The 19,952-nt window shown below is 44.2% G+C and overlaps 1 protein-coding gene across 1 annotated transcript in view; it reads left to right on the forward strand.

Annotated features, from left to right (window-relative positions):
• Nucleotides 1-2,378: 2,378 nt before the first annotated feature.
• Nucleotides 2,379-19,952, forward strand: part of SPDYC (speedy/RINGO cell cycle regulator family member C) — a 33,418-nt gene continuing 15,844 nt past the window's right edge. Inside the window, exon 1 of the mRNA XM_070488143.1 lies at nt 2,379-2,507. The gene's annotated coding sequence lies outside the window, so the exon portion shown is untranslated. The remainder of the gene's footprint in view (nt 2,508-19,952) is intronic.

Below are 19,952 nucleotides of genomic sequence, written 5' to 3' on the forward strand. Positions count from 1 at the left end.
CATTAAAAAGGATGAGTTGAGGGGCCAGCCCGGTGGCAAAGTAGTTAAGTTCCTGCACTCTGCTTTGGTGGCCCAGGTTCGCGGTTCAGATCCCAGGTGCAGATCTAGCACCGCTCGTCAAGCCATGCTGTGGCAGCATCCCGCATAAAATAGAGGGAGACTGGCATAGATGTTAGCTCAGGGCCAATCTTCCTCACCAAAAAATAAATAAATAAATAAAGGCAGCAGCAATTCTGCTTGCTGGGAGCCACGTGGCAGGGTCAGCCCGAAGCTGCATGGAGGAGGGCGCCAGTGGCCTTCTGAAGGACAAGCAGCTTTCAGATCAGAGACGTGAGCTGCCTGCCCATGGGCACATCTGGCCCATGGGTGAGTTTTGTTTGACCTCCATGGTGTTTACAGTTTTTCTAAATTAGCTGCCAATGCCTAAAATGGATAAGATTTCTCATAAGTGAGGATTCCTGGCTTCTCCAGCAAACCTGGCCATCTGGCCCCCTGGGCCCCACTTCCCGAGGAGAGGCGTCTGGATGGGGACAGTGCTCTCCAGTTCCCCACAGCCCGGGCCACTCTTGCGCATTATCTGTCCCAGCTTTGTGGACACCGGCTTTGCTACCTGCTTGGGGAGGGCGTTGAAACGGAGACATTCTTCCCACTCCTTGACCAGCAATGCCCACTCCTCAACACAGCTGAATATCACCTCCAGGGGCACACACACCAGGGCTGTCTTCCATTGTTCATTCAACACACATTTACTCAGTTCTATTTCTTCTCTAGACTGAGCCCACGTTGGGCACACTGGAGACAAAGAGACAAGAATACCCAGCCCTCGCTTTCCAGAAGTTCACAGTCTGGAAGGGGAGACAGCTAGAAACAGCTACATCCAAGTGTGATGAATATGGTGGCAGAGTTGCAGGTAAGGTAGTGTGTGTGGTGAGAGCATGCCCCTGAAGGGGGTGTGTGTGTGTGTGGTTGGTGAGGACGGGGAACAGTGCCGCAGTGGAGACAATCCCAGAATGCCTGGGAAGTGGCTGTCCCTTGACAGTCATCTCTGCATTCTCACGTTCCCTCCGTGAAAGAGAACAGAGGAATCGTCTTTCCACTTTCTGGATGGAACACTCCCGGGTACTCCCAGGCCCTCTGCATTTCCAGAGTGACCACCCAGAACTGTACCCCATGTGGGACTGACAACCCATGAGAGCTCATCTGTGTGCAGACCCATGTGAGCTGGTCTTAGAGCAGTCTATGTGCAGGGGCCGTGCCAGGTGCTGGGGACATCGTGGAGAGCAATATACAACTTCATGGAGCTTTCGATCTCCTGGTGGAGAGATGTATTAACTAATGGCAGGCTCTCTGACCATCTGGTCCCATGGCTGGTACGTAGGATGTCCTCAGCAAACATCTGTGGAACGAATGAATGATTGAGGAAATACAACATGGTCCAAATTCCTATCCTGTCAGAATTAATGTTAACATTCTTTTAATTAACATTCTACACATTTTTATTGAGCATTAACAACGTGATAGACTTAGAGGTGAGATTTTTGGAGGATTCATGCCAAAACACCCAGTCCTTCTCTGCTCAAGGTCAAGTTCAGACCCAACTGAGAAATAGACACACAGGACAGACAGAGATCAAAACGTCACTTTGTTACCAATAAAGTAGTTGTGAAATGCCACTTTAGGTCTGTCTACAGCTTCCTGAGTTGGACAGGCTTACCCACTCTGCTCCTGCAAATTTCTCCTCCTTTGGGCCGCTTAATCTGTGACAGAAGGCAGAGCAGAACACACGTAGCCTGCAGGCAGGCCGGTCCTGAGAAGAAAGAGGAAAGGGCTGCACAGAGCATGCCCAGTTTCTTCTAACAACCTCACCAACTGGACAGTCTCTCTTCTTCCAAGGACTGAGTGAGAGCGAGTGGGACAAGGACAGGAGTGTTAGTTACTCCGGAAAAGGCCCCCATGTGGCAACAAGAGGAATGAGAAATAATCTTTAGAGCCCATCACTCAAACCAAAACAATCAATTAGCCAACCAGTCAGTCAACTGATCAGTCTCAGTGTTTAATGTAATTTAAGCAGCAAAAGACTGTGTTCTCCTTAATAGGCTAGTACATTATAGAGGGTCATAAGTTCTTTATCACTTTTCCCAGAGAGGTGGGGTTTATTTCTTCACCCCCTTGATTCTGGCCTTGGCCTGTGACTTACTTCGAACAAATAGAATACAGTAGAAATGATGCCATGCCAACTCTGGGCTTACCCTGTAAGAGAACTGGCAGCTTCCCCTTCCTTCTCTTGGAACCCAGCCACCATGCTGTGAGGAAGCCCAAGCAGTCCTGTGGGGAGGCCCCTGGAGAGGAGAATCGAGGCCCCAGCCAACAGCCAGAACCTACTCGCCAGTTGTGCAAGTGAGCCACCTTGGAAGTGAATCTTCCAGCCCCAGTCGAGCTGTTCCAGACGACGCCACATGGAGGAGAGAAGAGCTGCCCACGCAAGGCCTTGCCCAAATTGCAAAGTGGTGAGGAAATAAATGAGTGTTATTGTGGCAAGCCTCTAAGTTTTGGAGTGGTTTGTTTTACAGCAATAGATAACCAAAACAGTGGGCATCACATCTGTCTTGTCTCCCTGTTCCCAGGTCCAGGTCCAGGGCCTGGTACAAAATCAGAGCTCAGTGAGTATTGAAGGAGTGAATAAACAAATGAATGGATGGATGGATGGATAAGTGCATTGTCTTGGGCCTGACAGCCCTGGGGTGGTAGGTTCTGGCAGAATCAGGAACCCAGGGTGTAGCAGCTTTGTGGAGGATAAGGGGACAGTCTCCGCTGAGATTGTTATAAATCACTTCCTGGGCAGAGTCCCTGTCAGATCGACTTGAGGTGGCCTGTCACCGGCAGTGCACACACAGCTGCTCAAGGGAGACGATAACTGCAGTCGAGGGACCCAGAAGCTCCACGGTGCAGTGGTTTGAGAGCCACGCCGTATGTGCAGGAACCACACCGGCAGAAGGGATGCCTCAAGGGCCGCCATCTCACTCACCCCCAATTTCATTCAGTTCCAGATTTAAGTGTCACATGATTCGCAACTGCGGAGGAACACCCAGAACACGTGGTTTTTCCGTTCCGGCCCCCGCAGTCCAGGCAGGCAGCGGGAGGAGGCTGGGGCAGACGCTGAGTGAGCCAGTTGGCTACACCCGCTTCCACTCACTGCTCCGACAAAGGCCTTCCCAACGGGGCATTTGGCTTCCTGCGTCATCTGCTTCCAGCCTGTCTCCCCCACGCCCCATCATGTACATTGTGTTGTGGCCACGCTTAACTTGTCCCCACTCCAGAACTCTGCTTGTCTCTTCAGCCTAGCTTTCTTCTCTTTGGCTCCTCTTTTGTGTAAGATGCTTTCCCTCTCCTGTTTGCTGGAAAATACTTAGCACACACCTAAAGACACTTGCAAGCATCAGCCATGAACCTGAGTGAGTCTCTCCCACCTCTTGGTGCCCACATCATTTGACCTGATGCGAACACAGCCTCATCTGACCCTAAGCGGTAACTGCTCCTGCGTCTGTGACCTCCATCCCGGCAGGCCTCAGAATAATAAAAATAACTACTACATATGGGCTGTAAATTGTAAGAATAATCACACAGCCTGTGCATATTGAGCTCTGACTGTATGCCAGGCGTGGTTTTAATCCTTACAACAATCCTAAGAACCAGGTACTATTAACATGTCTGTTTCACAGATGAGGAAACGGAGGCACAGAAAGATAAAGTAACTTTCTCAAGGTTTGCACAGCTAACAGGGAAAGACAAAGTCAGGATTTAAACTGGGCAGCATGGCCCCACAGCCCCGCTCTCACCCTTTACTTTGCAACATGCCCATTTTCTCAACCCCCGAGACAACTTACCGTTTTATTGATGAGAAAGCAGAGGCTCAGAGAGGGTCAGGAACAGAGCCTGAGTCACCCTGCTGGAGAGTGGCCGAGCTGGTACTCCATCTGGTTCCCCAGCACTTTACAGGGCTTCTTGTGAGCCGCCAGGACTCACAAGAGCCCACCTTCTGGACTCAACTCCCCCAGAGCCTGTGTGCATTCCACCTCCAACCCAGCAGTGTCTGGGGATGAGTCATTCCCAGCAGGCTCTGGGAAAAGCCAGGGAACAGCTGCCTCTAAGCTAGACAGCCTGCGTGTCCTCAGAGCCCTCAGAGTGTGGACAGGAAGCCCAAGTCTCTGCCCACTGCAGGGGGCAGGCAGCCGGGTGTGAAGCCATGTCAGGACTCTTAACTCAGACCAGTGTGGGCATCTGTGAAAGGGACATGGATGCAGGGGTGGGCTGGGGACAGGTCCAGGGACAGCCCCTGTCCCCTAAGCCTGGTACAGACAAAGAAAGGTGTTGGGGCAATGGGGGGGGCTTGAGCAATCAGCTGGCACCCAGTCAATCAACACCATTGTACGGTACCTGTTATGTGCCAGGCATGGGGCTGGGGGGGCTGGGGACTCGGTGGCGAGCAAAAAGACCCCTTCCGTCCTCATGAGCCCTCTTGCCCCGTGCAAGAAATTCGGGGCATGCCGCTCTCCTCCCACCTCTCACGCTTGCTCCGGCCTCCTTCCCATTAGAACGGATGGAGAGACGGATCTCTCATCCAGCAGGAGGGAAGGCAGAGCAGGTGTCGCAGACGTGCATTCAGGGGGACACAGGAGCTGGGAAAGGGACAGAGTCTGAGAGGTTTGAGGAGCGAGAAGTTGAGATTATTCTCAGGAAGAGGGAATGGGGACTGACTCGAGAACTGCAGTGGGTGGCCGGGAAGCGTAGTGTCCTAGGAGCTCTGTGGCCCTGAGTTCAAGGTGAAAGAACCCCTGGTTATCTGACTTGCTTTCTCCTCTGGCGCAGGTACCAAGTGGGTGGAGGGATGGGTTCAGCCAGGGTTGGAGTCTCCCGGGTGTGGTGGTTTTACGCTATGTTCGCGCATGCGTGATCCGCCTCTTTTCAAGCGGTGGACCCTAGTTCCCCTCCCCTTGAGTATGAGCTGGACTCAGCGACCTGCATGTGCTGAGTAGAATCAAACAAAAGTGATGGTGTGAGACTTCAAAGACCTGGTCACAAAAGGTGCTTTGGCTCCCTGCTGGCTCTCTGTCTTGGATCGCTTGCTCTGGCGGAAGCCAGCTGCCGCGGCTTGAAGACACTCCAGCAGCTCCATGGACATGTCCATGTAGTGAGGAACTGGGCCCCTGTGGCCAACAGCCGTGTGAGTGAGCCTCGTGCGAAGGGGACCCTCCAGCCCCAGCCGAGCCTTCAGATGACTACAGCCCTGGCCAACATTGTGTCTGCCAAGAATGGAAGGGCAGGCTTCCACCTGGTTATTCGGGAACCCAGGCTCCTTCTATCTTCTGGCCCTGCCATCCACTAGGGGCCCTTGGGGTTCCCTGGAGACTTTCTGCATTTGGCTGGAAGTCAGGGATACAGAAAGTGAGACAGATGGTCAGAGAGGGAGGTTTTCAAAGGCCGTGCCTGGTAATGAATAATAAAAAGTAATGAAAAACGGGATGAGGAAGTTATATTTAAGATGAAACTGACAGATGATTAGAGGGTAGAGTGGGTGGAAGGGAGAAAGGAATAAGGATCTGTGGGAAGACCCTCTGGCCTGAAAGCCTGGGTGTATTTTAGGAAACAAAGCAATCCCCGGTGACTGGAGCTTGGGGAAGGAGGTTGCGAAAGGCCAAAAATCAGTCTGAAGAGGTGGGCGGGACCAGATCACACAGAGCCTTGTAAACAGCCTCTGAGTGACTTTGGTTTGTACTGGGGTCAATGGGAGGATGCTGCAGGGTTTAAGCAGGAGATAGCCGGGCAGATCTGTACTGGGACATACCGTCATGGCTGCAGTGGCGTGAGGGGCTGGAGGAGGGAGGGGAGCGCAGCTGGAGCAGGAACAGAGGTCAGGAAGCTGATGCAGCGGCTCAGGGAGAGATAAGGACAGCCTGCTCTGGGCTGGGCAGGGTGGATGGAGATGCTGAAGACGTGGAGTGCCAGGATGCAGTATTTGATTAAATGTAGGGGAGGGGGAAAAGGAGAAGCCCAGGGGCTGCCCGGTGGCGCAGAGGTTAAGTGTGCATGTTCTGCTTCGGCGGCCCGGGGTTCGCCAGTTCGGATCCCGGCTGCGGACATGACACCACTTGGCAAGCCATGCTGTGGCAGGCGTCCCACATATAAAGCAGAGGAAGATGGGCACGGATGTTAGCTCAGGGCCAGTCTTCCTCAGCCAAAAGAGGAGGATTGGCAGCAGATGTTAGCTCAGGGCTAATCTTCCTCAAAAAAAAAAAGGAGAAGCCAAGTGGCCCCAGGCCTTTGTGTGGAAGGTAGAGTTATTCTCTAAGATGGAGAATGCCAGAGATAGCAAGTTTCGAGGCAGCATGTTGAGTTCATTTTTTAAAATTATGAAATATTTGATATGTACAAAATAATTGATATCAAATATACATAAGCAATGGAGTGAAATATAAAATAACAGGTAAGTTGAGAAACAGAACATTAGCAACATCCCTGAATTTTCGTATTTCCTCCTTCCATCACATCTCCTGTCTCCACCCCAAGATACTACACCCCCAATTTTATTATTTTTAAAGTCATTACCTTGCTTTTATTTTTCTCATAAACTCAAGTGGTTATTTTATCATAAATATGCTCATAAAAATGTTCCAGTTAATTGTGGCAGGCCCCATGGCCAAGTAGTTAAGTTCTCACGCTCAGCTTTGGGGGCCCAGGGTTTCACCGGTTTGCATCCTGGGCGCGGACATGGCACCGCTCTTCAGGCCATGCTGAGGTGGCATCCCGCATGCCACAACTAGAAGGACCCACAACTAAAAATACACAACTGTGTGCGGGGGGCCTTTGGGGAGAAAAAGGAAAAATAAAATCTAGAAAAAAATAACTGTTCCAGTTAAGAATTGAAAGGATTTGCTTTTCAGTGCGAACCTGACTGCACTCCAGATAAAGCTCCCAATATCAGATTCCATCTTGACAATTGGCTCAACCTTTCTGCCCAGCCACTGCCTCTCCTGTTGCTCTGAGCCCCGTGTCCCCTTCTGGTGGGATATGCCCTGTGGGGTCTGTTTCACTGGGCGTGGCAAAATGCACTCTCCGAGTTCACTGAAAGGGTGCAGTTTTTCTCCTCTAATCTGTTAAAGGGGGGAATTACATTAATTAAATTTCTCCTCTCTAACCTTGCACTCTTAGAGTAACTTGGGCACAGTGTGTTATCTTTTCTGTATGTTACTAGACTCAGTTTACTGATAACTTGTTTAGGACTTTCACGTCTGTGTTTATGAGTCTGCAGTGTTTCTTTCTTAGGCAGTCCTTAGCAGCTTTTGGAATCAAGCATGCGACATTTATTACACGTATGGGAGAAAATCCCTCTTGTTTTATACTCTAGAAGGATGTGTACAAGACAGAATTTTTTTTTTAATGTCTTAAGTTCAAAGTGTCCTTTTTTTTTTTTTTTTTTAAAGATTGGCACCTGAGCTAACATCTGTTGCCAATCTTTTTTTTCCCTTCTTCTTCTCCCCAAAGCCCCCCAGTACACAGTTGTATGTTCTAGTTGTGGGTCCTTCTAGTTGTGGCATGTGGGATGCCACCTCAACGTGGCCTGATGAGCAGTGCCATGTCCTCGCCCAGGATCCGAACTGGCGAAACCCTGGGCCAGTGAAGCAGAGAGCGTGGACTTAACCACTCAGCCACGGGGCCGGCCCCAAGACAGAATTATTTGTTCTTTGAATGTTTGGCTAACCTTACTGGTGGAGCCATATAGACCTGGAGTTTTCTTTGTGGTAAGAGTTTGTCTAATGATTCAATTTCTTTAATATTATAGGACTAATCAGGATTTCTATTTTTTTTATAATTAGAAATTTGCTTATTTATTTATCTGTTTTGGTTTTGATTTTATGGGTGGTTTTTTTGAGGAAGAGTAGCCCTGAGCTAACATCTGCTGCCAATCCTCCTTGTTTTCCTGAGGAAGCCTGGCCCTGAGCTAACATCCGTGCCCATCTTCTTCTACTTTATACGTGGGATGCCTACCACAGCATGGTGTGCCAAGCGGTGCCATGTCCACACCCGGGATCCGAAGCGGTGAACCCCGGGCCACCAAAGCGGAATGTGCACACTTAACCGCTGTGCCACCAGGCCAGCCCCAGGATTTCTATTTCTATCTGTTTTATTTTGGTGAGTTATATTTTTCTGTAGGGACTTGTCTATTTTCATATAAACAAATACAAATATACATATTTTATATATAAAATATAAAACTTGACGTAAAGTTGTCCATAGTATCCTCATACTTTTATTATCTAACATCTTTAGTTATATCTCTCTTTTCATTCCTGTTATTGTGTATTTGTGCCTTCTCTTTTATTTTTATTTATTTATTTATTTTTGTGCCTTCTCTTTTAAAATTATTTTGAATCAATCTTGCCAGAGGTTTGTCAATTTTATTAGTATTCTCAAAGAACCACATTTTGCCTTTTCTGATTTTTTCTATGTTTTCTATTTTATTAATTTCTGCTCTTTATTATTTTATTCCTTCTACTTTGATTAGGTATATTTTCCTATTTTTTTAAATTTATTTAAAAAAATATTTTTTGAGGAAGGTTAGCCCTGAGTTAACATCTGCTGCCAATCCTCCTCTTTATGCCGAGGAAGCCTGGCCCTGAGCTAACATCCATGCCCATCTTCCTCTACTTTATCTGTGGACGCCTACCACAGCATGGCTTGCCAAGCGGTGCCATGTCTGCACCCTCGATCTGAACTGGCGAACCCCGGGTCGCCAAGAAGCAGAAAGCGTGCTCTTAACCGCTGTGCCACCCTGCCGGCCCCTTTCCTATTTTTTGTAAAGCTGTTTATTTTGAAATAATTTTAGGCTTACAAAAAATTGCAAAAACATGCAGTTTCTGCTTTAAAGATTTTGCTTTTCCTTTTTCTCCCCAAAGCTCCCTGGTACATAGTTGTATACTTTTAGTTGTGGGTCCTTCTAGTTGTGGCATGTGGGACGCCACCTCAGCATGGCCTGACGAGCGGTGCCATGTCTGCGCCCAGGATCCGAACCAGCGAAACCCTGGGCCACCAAAGAGGAGCACGTGAACTTAACCACTCGGCCACGGGCTGGCCCCAGCATGCAGTTTCTTTATACCCTTCACCAAACTTCTCATAGTGCTAACTTCTTACACAGCCATGGGACAGTTATTAAAACCAGGAAACTGACAGTGATATAATGCTGTTAGCTAACCTACAGGCCTTATTTTAATTATGCTAATGGTCCCATTAATGTCCTTTTCCTGGTCCAGGATCTAATCCAGGATTCCAAATTGCATATATTTGCTGTATTATTCGTTGTTATGTAAAATTACCCTAAAACTTAGCAGCTTAAAAGAACCAACATTCCTTATCTGTGGGTTTCTGTGGGTGAGGAATTTGGGAGCTGCTGACCTGGGTGGTTCTTGCTCAGGGTCTCTGATGACATTGCACTCATGAAGCCAGAGAAGACTGAGGTCGTCTGACATCTTATCTAGGACCGGGGGTCTGCTTTCAAGATGGTATGTTCACGTAACAGCAGGGGGCCTCAGATCCTCACCGAGTGGGTCTCTCCCTAGGGCTCCTTGAGTGGCTTCAGGACATGGCAGCTGGGAGACAGTCTTTTATGACCTAGCGTCAGAAATCACCCTGGGTCATTTCCACAGTGTCCTGTTGGTACGTACACAGGCCAGCACTCTTCCATGAAGGCCGGGGTTACTCGGAGGCCTCCATGGGGCTGGCTACCATGGTTGTCACTGTCTCCTTGGTCTCCAAGCTGGGACAATTTCTGATTTCTTTTTCTTCCATGAACTTGACACTTTGGAAGAGTACCGGCCAGTTATTTTGTAGAATATCCCTCAATTTGGATTTATCTGATGTTTTATAATAATTACTTTGAGGTTATTCATTTTGGGCAAGAATACTGCAGAAGCGCTGTGCTCTTCTCCGTGCATCCTATTAGATGGCGCCTGACTTTCGTACGTCTCATTACTGGTCATGTGAACTTTGGTCACGTGGCTGAGGTGGCGTCTGTCAGGTCTCTCCACTGTCAAGTTGCTCTTTTTCCGTTGGTGATCAGTAACCATCTCGTGGGGAGGGACTTTGAGTTTATGCAAATATCTTGTTCTCATCCTACCTTTACTTACTAATGTCAGCATCCATCAATGAATCATGATTCACAATTATTATTGTGGTGTTGGCCTAATGGTGATTTGCTATTCTCATCATTCCTTCCACATTTATTTATTGGAATCCTTTTGTGAGGAAGAGCTGTCACTTCTCCCCCATTTTTTAAAATTAATTAATTAATTAATCAATATCAGTATAGACTCATGGATATCTATTTTATTCCATGGGTAATAATCCATTACTATGTGTGATGGTCAATTTTATGTGTCAGCTTGACTGGATCAATGGGTACCCAGATATTTGGCTAAATACTATTTCTGAGTGTGTCCCTGAGGGTGTTTCCAGATGAAATTTCCATTTGAATTGGTGGACTCCGTGAAGCAATTTGCCCTCCCCGATGTCCAACCTACTGAAGGCCTCAATACAACAGAAAGGGGAAAGAAGGAAGAATGTGCCCTTTCCTGTCCGACCGCTTGAGCGAGATATTGATCTGGCCTGGGTGCTCCTGGGTCTCGGGCCTTTCAACTGAGACAGAATGACACCACCTTCCTGGGTCTCCAGCTTGCAGATGGCAGATTGTGGGCATGGGGATCCAGGCTGTCCCAGGGAGAGAAGCCCAAGGCGTTCTGGCCTACATGCCAATCTATACCACCCTCCAGGAAGTACAGGACGTCCTGCCCTGACTGTATCTAAAGTTATATGACCACACCTGCACTGATACCATTTTCACGACTTTTTTACATGATCTTTCCGTTGTCTTGTAAAGAAAGAACTCACATACCTGTGCCTTATAAATTTAGCCCTAACCCTTAACACATTGCAGCTCTTCACTGCCCATGGGTCCTGTCCGCATGCTATTCTTTGAATAAAAAAGCACTACGACCAGACCTTGAGAGTCCAAGAAATCTTTCTTTCGACTCCTTAGCTCGCCGAGCCTGCATCAATGGGATGCATAATTGCCTGACCTAATTCTTCTTAATGAATCTCTTCATATATATATCCTATTGGTTCTGTTTCTCTGGAGAACTCTAAAACACTGTCATTACTTATTTAATTGCTCAAATTGTCCCAGATCTGGCCCTTGGGGGCTCCTTCACTTTAACTCTGGTATCCTTCTGAAATGACGCCATCATTTCTTGAGCACTTCCTTACTTTCTGTCACTGCATGATGTTCCAGACTCGTCTGGTGTTATCTCTGCCCCAGCCCTGAAATGAACCATTTCTCCAAAGAGCCCTGCTTCCTTTTTATCGGAGAATGGAATTTTAAGAACCAAGATCTGGGTATTGGCTGTGCTCATTGCTACTGGGGTGTCACTGCCTCTAGGCCCTCTCAGTGTTGGAGGAGGAAATATATGTATGCAAACACATATCTATTTATTTCTAGATCTATCCATCTGTAGATATAGATTAAAAGCATGAGTTTATGCTAATGCCTTTGATTCCAATGCAACCCCACAGGGCTCCTTCTAGCCTTCCCCTTTTCCTTATTTGAAACTCCTGGGGCTGGCCCCATGGCTGAGTGGTTAAGTTCGCGTGCTCCGCTGCAGGCGGCCCAGTGTTACATTGGTTTGAATCCTGGGCGTGGACATGGCACTGTTCATCAAACCACGCTGAGGAAGTGTCCCACATGCCGCAACTAGAAGGACCCACAGTGAAGAACATACAGCTATGTGCCGGGGGGCTTTGGGGAGAAAAAGGAGAAAAAAAATAAAATCTTTAAAAAAAAAAAAAGAAACTCCTTTCTCTGATGGCCAGAAATCTGGATAATCTCATTATCCACGATATGTTACTTAGATGCTAATACAAGTATATACATTCGATAGTTTCAGAATTTCTGACCCATACTGCCTGAAAAACAAGTTTACTAATCAGAGTCCAATACTCACGCTGTTTAGTTCTCTCTGTCTTTTGCCTTACAGGATAGAGTCAAAACACTGTTTTCCAAAGTTACTTAGGGGAGGTTTTCACATCCCCACTCCCTTCAGTGTGGTGATGTTCTCATTTTTAATGCAGTTAGGTTCATTTCTTATAGTTTATTTTCCTTTTTGGGTCTCCCCCCATTCTGGTTGACTTTATTTATGTATTGTTTTGGAGCATAGGTAAGACATTAACATGAGCCTAAAAGTCAGAACTAAACAAAAAACTATACTCAGAGAACTGTCACTCTTCCCTCGCCCCGTCTAGGCCAGCCCCATTCCCAGATTCTTTCTACCCAAGTCCCACCTACTCCACATAGGCAACAAATGTCATTAGTTCTGGTTTATCCTTCCTGTATTTGTTTTTGCACAAATGAACAGATATATGTATATTTCTTATAGTCCCTTCCTTCTTACATAAAGGATAGTATATGATATACTCCTGGAAATGACTCCCTAGTGGTTCATAGAGATCTTCCTCATTCTTTTCTACAGCTGCATAGTATTCCATCGTCTGGAGGAACCAAATATATTCTCCTATCTCCTATGTGTGATATAGTTTGTAAAGGTTGTTTCAGTTACTTGCAATTATAAACAATGCTTTAATAAATAATCTTGTGCATATGTACTTTCATAGTGTTGGAGGTATATCTTCAGGGTGAATTCCTAGAAGTGGCATTGCTGAACCAAAAGATAAGTACATATGTAGCTTTGTTAGACATGGCCACATTTCCCTATGGAAGCCTAGTACCAGTTCCCATTTCCACTGGTAACATAGGAGAGGCTCTGTTTCCCCACAGCCTCGCCAGCAGAATGTGTTGTCACGTTGTTTCATTTTTGCCAATCTGATGGGTGAGAAACGGTATTTCAGTGTTGATTTAATTTGCATTTATTTAATTTGCATTTATTTCATATGTTAAAAGGAGATTTTTATGTCTTGTTTTATGTGAATCTTCTGTTCATATCTTTTTTTCCATTTTTAAAAATCAGGGTTTTGGTCCTTTGTCCCTCAATTTATAATAGCTCTTTCTGTAGTAAGGATATATGTTGAAAAATTTTCTCCTAGTTTGTCAGATGTCTCTGTTTGTTTGTTTATTTATTTAGAAGCCGTGGGGAGCTTTTACTTTCTATTTTACATGTAATGTTTCTGTTGTTGGAGTGTTTTATGGTGATCAAATATTACATGGGATAATTTCAACTGCAAGTAAAAGGCTCTTCTTCTAAAGCCTTTAAAATAAAGGATATTTACTATTTCATAGAACAAGAAGCTCAGGTAGGTGGAGAATTCCTCTGCTAAGTAAGTGATTTGATGATGTCATCAAAGATCTAGCATTTTCTGTGACATTGTCTAGTGTTTCTGCTTTTAGTTAGATACTGGCATTAAGACTAAGATATATATATATAATACTAAGATATATATTAAAACATATTATATTAATACATTATATATTAATATCAATTATATAATTAACATGTTAAATATATTATGTATTATATATGTACAAATACATATATTAAGATATATACAAATATGTACTATATATATAAAAGAAATATCTTAATTCCTATTTTCTTAAGTGTTTTTATAAAGAGAGGATACTGAATTTTTTGTTTTTTAAAGATTGGCACCTGAGCTAACAACTGTTGCCAATCTTCTTCTTTTTTCTGCTTTTTCCCCCCAAATCCCCCCAGTATATAGTTGTATATTTTTTTAGCTGTGAATCCTTCTAGTTGTGGCATATGGGACGCTGCCTCAGCATGGCCTGACGAGTGGTGCCGTGTCCACACCCAGGATCCGAACCAGCAAAACCCCAGGCCCCCGAAGCAGAATGCACGAACTTAACCACTAGGGCACGGGGCTGGCCCCCAAGGGGGTATTGAATTTTGTAGAATGTTTTTTTCAGCACCTATGAAGATAATCATACAATTTTTTTTTCCTTAAATCCATTCATATGGTCTGTGATATTAATGGATTTCTTAACATTGAACCAGTCCTGAATTTCTGGAGTAAATCCCACTTGGTCACGGTGTATCATTTTCTTACTGTGGTGTTGGATTATGTTTATTTAATTTAAAAATGTATTTAAAATTTTTGCATCAATATTCATGAGTGACATCAGTCTATAATTTTCTTTTATTATACTGTCTTCCACATTTATGTGTCAATGTTTTACTTGCTTCATACAAGAAATAAAGAATGTTCTGAAATGGTTCCTAGAGCACTGGGACTATCTTGTCTTTAAAGGTATGGGAGACTTCCCCTGTGAAACCATCTGGGCCCAGTGCTTTTTTGTGAGGCAGTTCTTTAATAACTTTCTCTATTTCTTCTATAGATATTGGTCTAATGGGGTAAATTTTGCTAATCTCTATTTCCCTAGGAAATTATTCATTTCTTCCAGGCTTTCAAATTTACTTGTATTTAAGTCTGCAAAATAATCTCATAATTTTTAAATTCTTTTTTGAAGATTATTTGTTTTTAATGTTGGAGAGGGTGTGGAGAAAAGGGAAGCCTCGTCCACGGCTGGTGGGAATGCAGACTGGCACAGCCACTGTGGAAAACAGTATGGAGATTCCTCAAAAAAACAAAAAATAGAAATACCATATGACCCAGCTATCCCACTACTGGGTATTTATACAAAGAACTTGGAATCAGCAATTCCAAGAGACCCATGCACCCCTATGTTCATTGCAGCACTATTCACAATAGCCAAGACATAGAAGCAATCCAAATGCCCATTGAGCAATGATTGGATACAGAAGATGTGGCATATATATACAATGGAATACTATTCAGCCATAAAAAAGACAAAATCATCCCATTTGTAACAACGTGGATGGACCTGGAGGATATTATATTAAATGAGATAAGCCGGATTGAGAAAGACAAACACCATATGACTTCACTCACATGTGGAAGATAAACAAACACATGGACAAAGAGAACAGTTCCGTGGTTACCAGGGGGAGGAGGCTGGGGGGTGGGCATGGGTGGTGAAGAGGGGCACCTGTGTGGTGACGGACAAGAAATAATGTACAACTGAAACTTCACAACGATGTAAAATATTATGAACTCAATTTAAAGATTTGTTTTTAGAAATTGTGGTAAACTATAAATAACATAAAATTTAGTATTTTAACCATTTGTAAATGTACAATTCAGTGCATTTTGGATTCACGTCGTGCAACCTTCACCATCTATCCACAGAACTTTTTTCCTCTTGCAAAACTGAAACTCTGTATCCATTAAACAATAACTTCCTATTTCTGGCAACGGCTGTTCTACTTTCTGTCTCGATGATTGTGACTACTTCTCATATTCTACTTTCTGTCTCGATGATTGTGACTACTTCTCATATGTTTAAAAAACATCTTTATTGAGGGGCCGGCCCTGTGGCCGAGTGGTTAAGTTCGTGCACTCCACTTTGGTGGCACAGGGTTTTTTCCAGTTCAGATCCTGGGTGTGGACGTGGCACCACTCGTCAGGCCACGCTGAGGCGGCGTCCCACATGCCACAGCTAGAAGCACCCACAACTAGAATACACAGCTATGTACTGGGGGACTTTGGGGAGAAGAAAGAAAAAAATGAAAAAAGTCTTCATTGAGATATAATTCATATACCATATAATTCACTCATGTAAAGCGTACAATTCTCTGGTTTTTAGTATATTCACGAAGTTGTGCAACCTTCACCACAATCTAATTTCTGAACATTTTCATCCCCCCAAAAACAAACCCTGTGTCCATTAGCAGTCACTCCCCACCCCCTGTGCCACCAGCCCCGTGCAACCACTAATCTACTTTCAGTCTCTATAGTTTTGCCTATTCTGGACATTTCACATAAATAAAGTCATACAATAGGTGGTTCTTTGTGACTGTCTTCTTTCATTTAGAAGAATATTTTCAAGGTTTGTTTAGCTCGGAGCGTGCATGAGTACTGCATTTCTTCACGGCTGAATAATATTCCATTGTATGACTATACCGTATTTTGTTTATCCATTCATCAGTGATGGGCATTTGGTTTGTTTCCACCTTCTGGCTATCGGGAATAATGCTGCTCTGAACATCATGGACAAGTTTCTGTGTGAACACGTTTTCAGTTCTCTTGGGTAGATACCTAGAAGCGATATTACCGAGTTATACAGTAACAATACAATTAACTTTTTGAGGAATTGCCAAACTCTTTCCCAAAGCAGCTGCACCACTTTGCATTCCCAGCAGCAATGCACGTGGGTCCCCATTTCTCCACACCCTCACCAACACCTGTTATTGTCTGTCTGTCTTGTTCTAACCATCCTAGTGGGTGTGAAGTGGTATCTCATTATGGTTTTCTTTTTTCCTTTTCTTTTTGCATTTTCTTAATGACTAATGACTTTGAACATCTCTTCCTGTGCTTTTGGCTGTTTGTATAGTTTCTTTGGAGAAATGTCTATTCAGAATTTATCCCCATTTGTAAAATAGGGCTGTTGACCTCAGAGTCCTTTAAATATTCCAGATACAAGTCCGTTATCAGATATATTCTGAGGTTGTCTTTTCACTTTCTTGATGGTATCCTTTGCAGCAAAAAGCTTTTAATTTTTTTTTTTTTTTTTTGAGGAAGATTAGCCCTGAGCTAACATCTGCTGCCAATACTCCTCTTTTTGCTGAGGAAGGTTGGCCCTGAGCTAACATCCATGCCCATCTTCCTCTACCACAGCATGGCTTGATGAGTGGTGCCATGTCCGCACCTGGGATCCGAAGCAGCGAAACCCGGGCCTGCGAAGCAGAACGTATGCACTTAACCGCTGCACCACCAGGCCGGCCCCACTTCTAATTTTTATGTAATCCAATTTACCTATTTTTTCTTTTGTGCTTTTGGTGTCAAATTTAAGAAACTATTGGCCAACTCAAGGTTGTAAAGATTTGCACTCATTTTTTCTCTAAGAATATTATCGTTTTAGCCCTTACCTATTAGATCTATGATCTATTTGGGGTTTATTTCGTGTATGGTGTGACGTAGGTGTCCAACTTCATTCTTTTGCATGTTAATAGCCAGCTGTCCTAACACTATTTGTTGAAAAGACAATTCCTTCCCTGTAGAAAGGTCTTGGCACCCTTGTAGAAAATAAATTGGCCAGAAATGTATGGGTTTATTTCTGGATCTCAATTCTCTTCTGTTGATCTGTTTGTCCATCCTAATGCCAGTCCCACACCGTCTTGATTATTGTCGTTTGGGAGGAAGTTTTGAAATTGAGACATATGATGAATCCTCCAACTTCTCTCTCTCTCTCTTTTTCAAGATTGTTTTAACTATTTTGAGTGTCTTGCATTTCCACGTGAATTTTAGGATCACCTTGTCAGTTTCTGAAACAAAGGCAGTTGAGATTTTGATAGGATTGTGTTGTATCTGAAAATCAATTTAGAGATTATTGCCATTTAACAATATTAAGTCTCTCAATCCATAAATATGAGATGTCTTGCTATTTATTTAGATTTTTAATTTCCTTCAACGCTGTTTCCTAGTTTTCAGGGTACACATTTTGCACTTCTTTTGTTAAATTTATTTATAAATATTTTAGGTTTTTGATGCCATTATAAGTGGAATTGTGTTCTTAATTTCATTTTTGCAATGTTTATTGCCAGTATATAGAAATATAATTGATTTTAAGTATTGCTCTTATATCCTGCAAATGACAAAATAACTCATTTTTTAGCTTTAATAGTTGTTGTTGTTGTTTTTTTAATGGATTCCTTAGGATTGTCTATATACAAGATCCTGTCATCTGCAAATAGAGTTTTACTTCTTTCTTTCCCATCTGGATATCTTTTATTTCCTTTTCTTGCCTAATTGCTCTGGTAGAACATTTAATACAATATTGAATAAAAGTGGTGAGAACAGACATTTTTGTTTTGTTCCTGATCTTAAGGGAAAGCATACAGATTTTCACCACTAAGTATACTATTAGCTGTGGGCTTTTCATAAACGTCCTGTATCTGGTTGAGAAAGTTCGCTTCTCTTCCTAGTTTGTTGGGTGTTTTTATCACAAAGAGTGTTGAATTTTGTCAGTTTTTTTTCTGTGTCCATTGAGACGATCCTGGGTTTTTTCCCTTTGTTTTTATTAATGTGGTGTATTAAATTGATTGGTTTTTAATGTCAAACTTGTGTTCCTAGGATAAACCCCTCTTGTATAATCCTTTTCACGTACTGCTGAATTCCGTTTGTGAGCGTTTTGCTGAGGATTTTGTTGCTCTGTTCCTAAAAGGGTAATCTTGGCCTTGTCGAACGAGTTGGATAGTATTCCCTCAGCTCTATTTTTGGAATGTTTGTGAAAGTTTGGTATTCATTCTTCTTCAACTGTTTGGTAGAAGTCGTATGGACCTCGGCTATTCTTTGTCGGATTTTTAAAAACAATTAATAGACTTTTTTGGATACAGTTTTATTTATTTTTAATTTTTTTTTTTGAGGAAGATTAGCCCTGAGCTAACTGCTGCCAATCCTCCTCTTTTTGCTGAGGAAGCCTGGCCCTGAGCTAACATCCGTGCCCATCTTCCTCTACTTTATTTGTGGGACGCCTGCGACAGCATAGCTTGCCAAGCGGTGCCATGTCCGCACCCGGGATCAGAACCAGCGAACCCCGGGCCGCCGAGAAGCGGAACGTGCAAACTTAACTGCTGCGCCACCGGGCCGGCCTCGGTACAGTTTTAGATTAACAGAATAATTGAGCAAATCGTACAAGAGTTCCACTCCCACACCTCTAGCCCTGCTCACGGTTTTCCTCTATTATCAACATCTTAGGTTGGTGGGCTACATTTGTTACAACTGATGGACCAATATTGACTCATTATCATTAACTATAGTCCGTAGTTCACATTAAGGTCACACAAAGGTGCCAGCACCTTCAACAAAGGTGTTGTGCAGCTCTCCAGGCTGTGACACCTGCACATGTTGCGCATCCACGTTACTATACAGAATCATTTCGCCACCTGAAAGTCCCCTGTGCTTCATGTCTTCGTCCTTCCCCTGCCTCTGCCTGAACCGCTGGCAACCACTGATGCTCTTATTATCTCTATAGTTTTGCCTTTTCTAAAACGTCATATAGTTGGAATCGTAGAGCGTGTAGGCTTTTCAGACTGGCTTCCTACTCTTAGAATATGCATTTAAGGTTCCTTCATGTCTTTTCATGGCTTGATAGCTGTATTAGTCAGAGTTCTCCAGAAAAACAGAACCAATAAGACGTGGATAGATAGATAGATAGATAGATAGATAGATAGATAGATAGATAGATATAATGAGATTTATTTTAAGGAGTTGGCACACGGTCTTATGGAGGCTGGCAAGTTCAAAATCTGCAGGGTGGGCTGGCAGCCTGGAGACCAGGGAAGAGCTGACTCTGCAGGTCGAGTGTGAAGGCCATCTGCTAGCAGAATTCTGCTTGCGGAAGCTTCAGTCTTTTGTTCTATTCAGACCTTCAACCCATTAGATGAGGCCCACCCACATTATGGAGAGCAATCTGCTTTACTCAAAGTCCACCAATTTATTTATTTATTTGGTGAGGGAGATTGCCGCTGAGCTAAGATCTGTGCCATCTTCCTCTACTTCATATGTGGGATGCTGTCACAGCATGGCCTGATGAGCGGTGTGTAGGTCCACGCCTGGGATCCGAAACCATGAACCCTGTCACCGCCAAAGTGGAGTGCGCAAACTTAACCACTATGCCACCAGGCTGGCCCCACAGGTCCACCAATTTAAATGTTAATCTCATCCAAAACTGCCCTCAAAGAAACATCCAGAACAATGTTTACCGCATATCTGGTCACGATGGCCCAGCCAAAATGACGCATAAAATTAACCATCATGATAGCTCATTTCTTTTTTTTTCCAAAGATTGGCACCTGAGC

The sequence above is a fragment of the Equus asinus genome, chromosome 17, assembly GCF_041296235.1.
Source record: "Equus asinus isolate D_3611 breed Donkey chromosome 17, EquAss-T2T_v2, whole genome shotgun sequence".
NCBI lineage: Eukaryota > Metazoa > Chordata > Mammalia > Perissodactyla > Equidae > Equus > Equus asinus.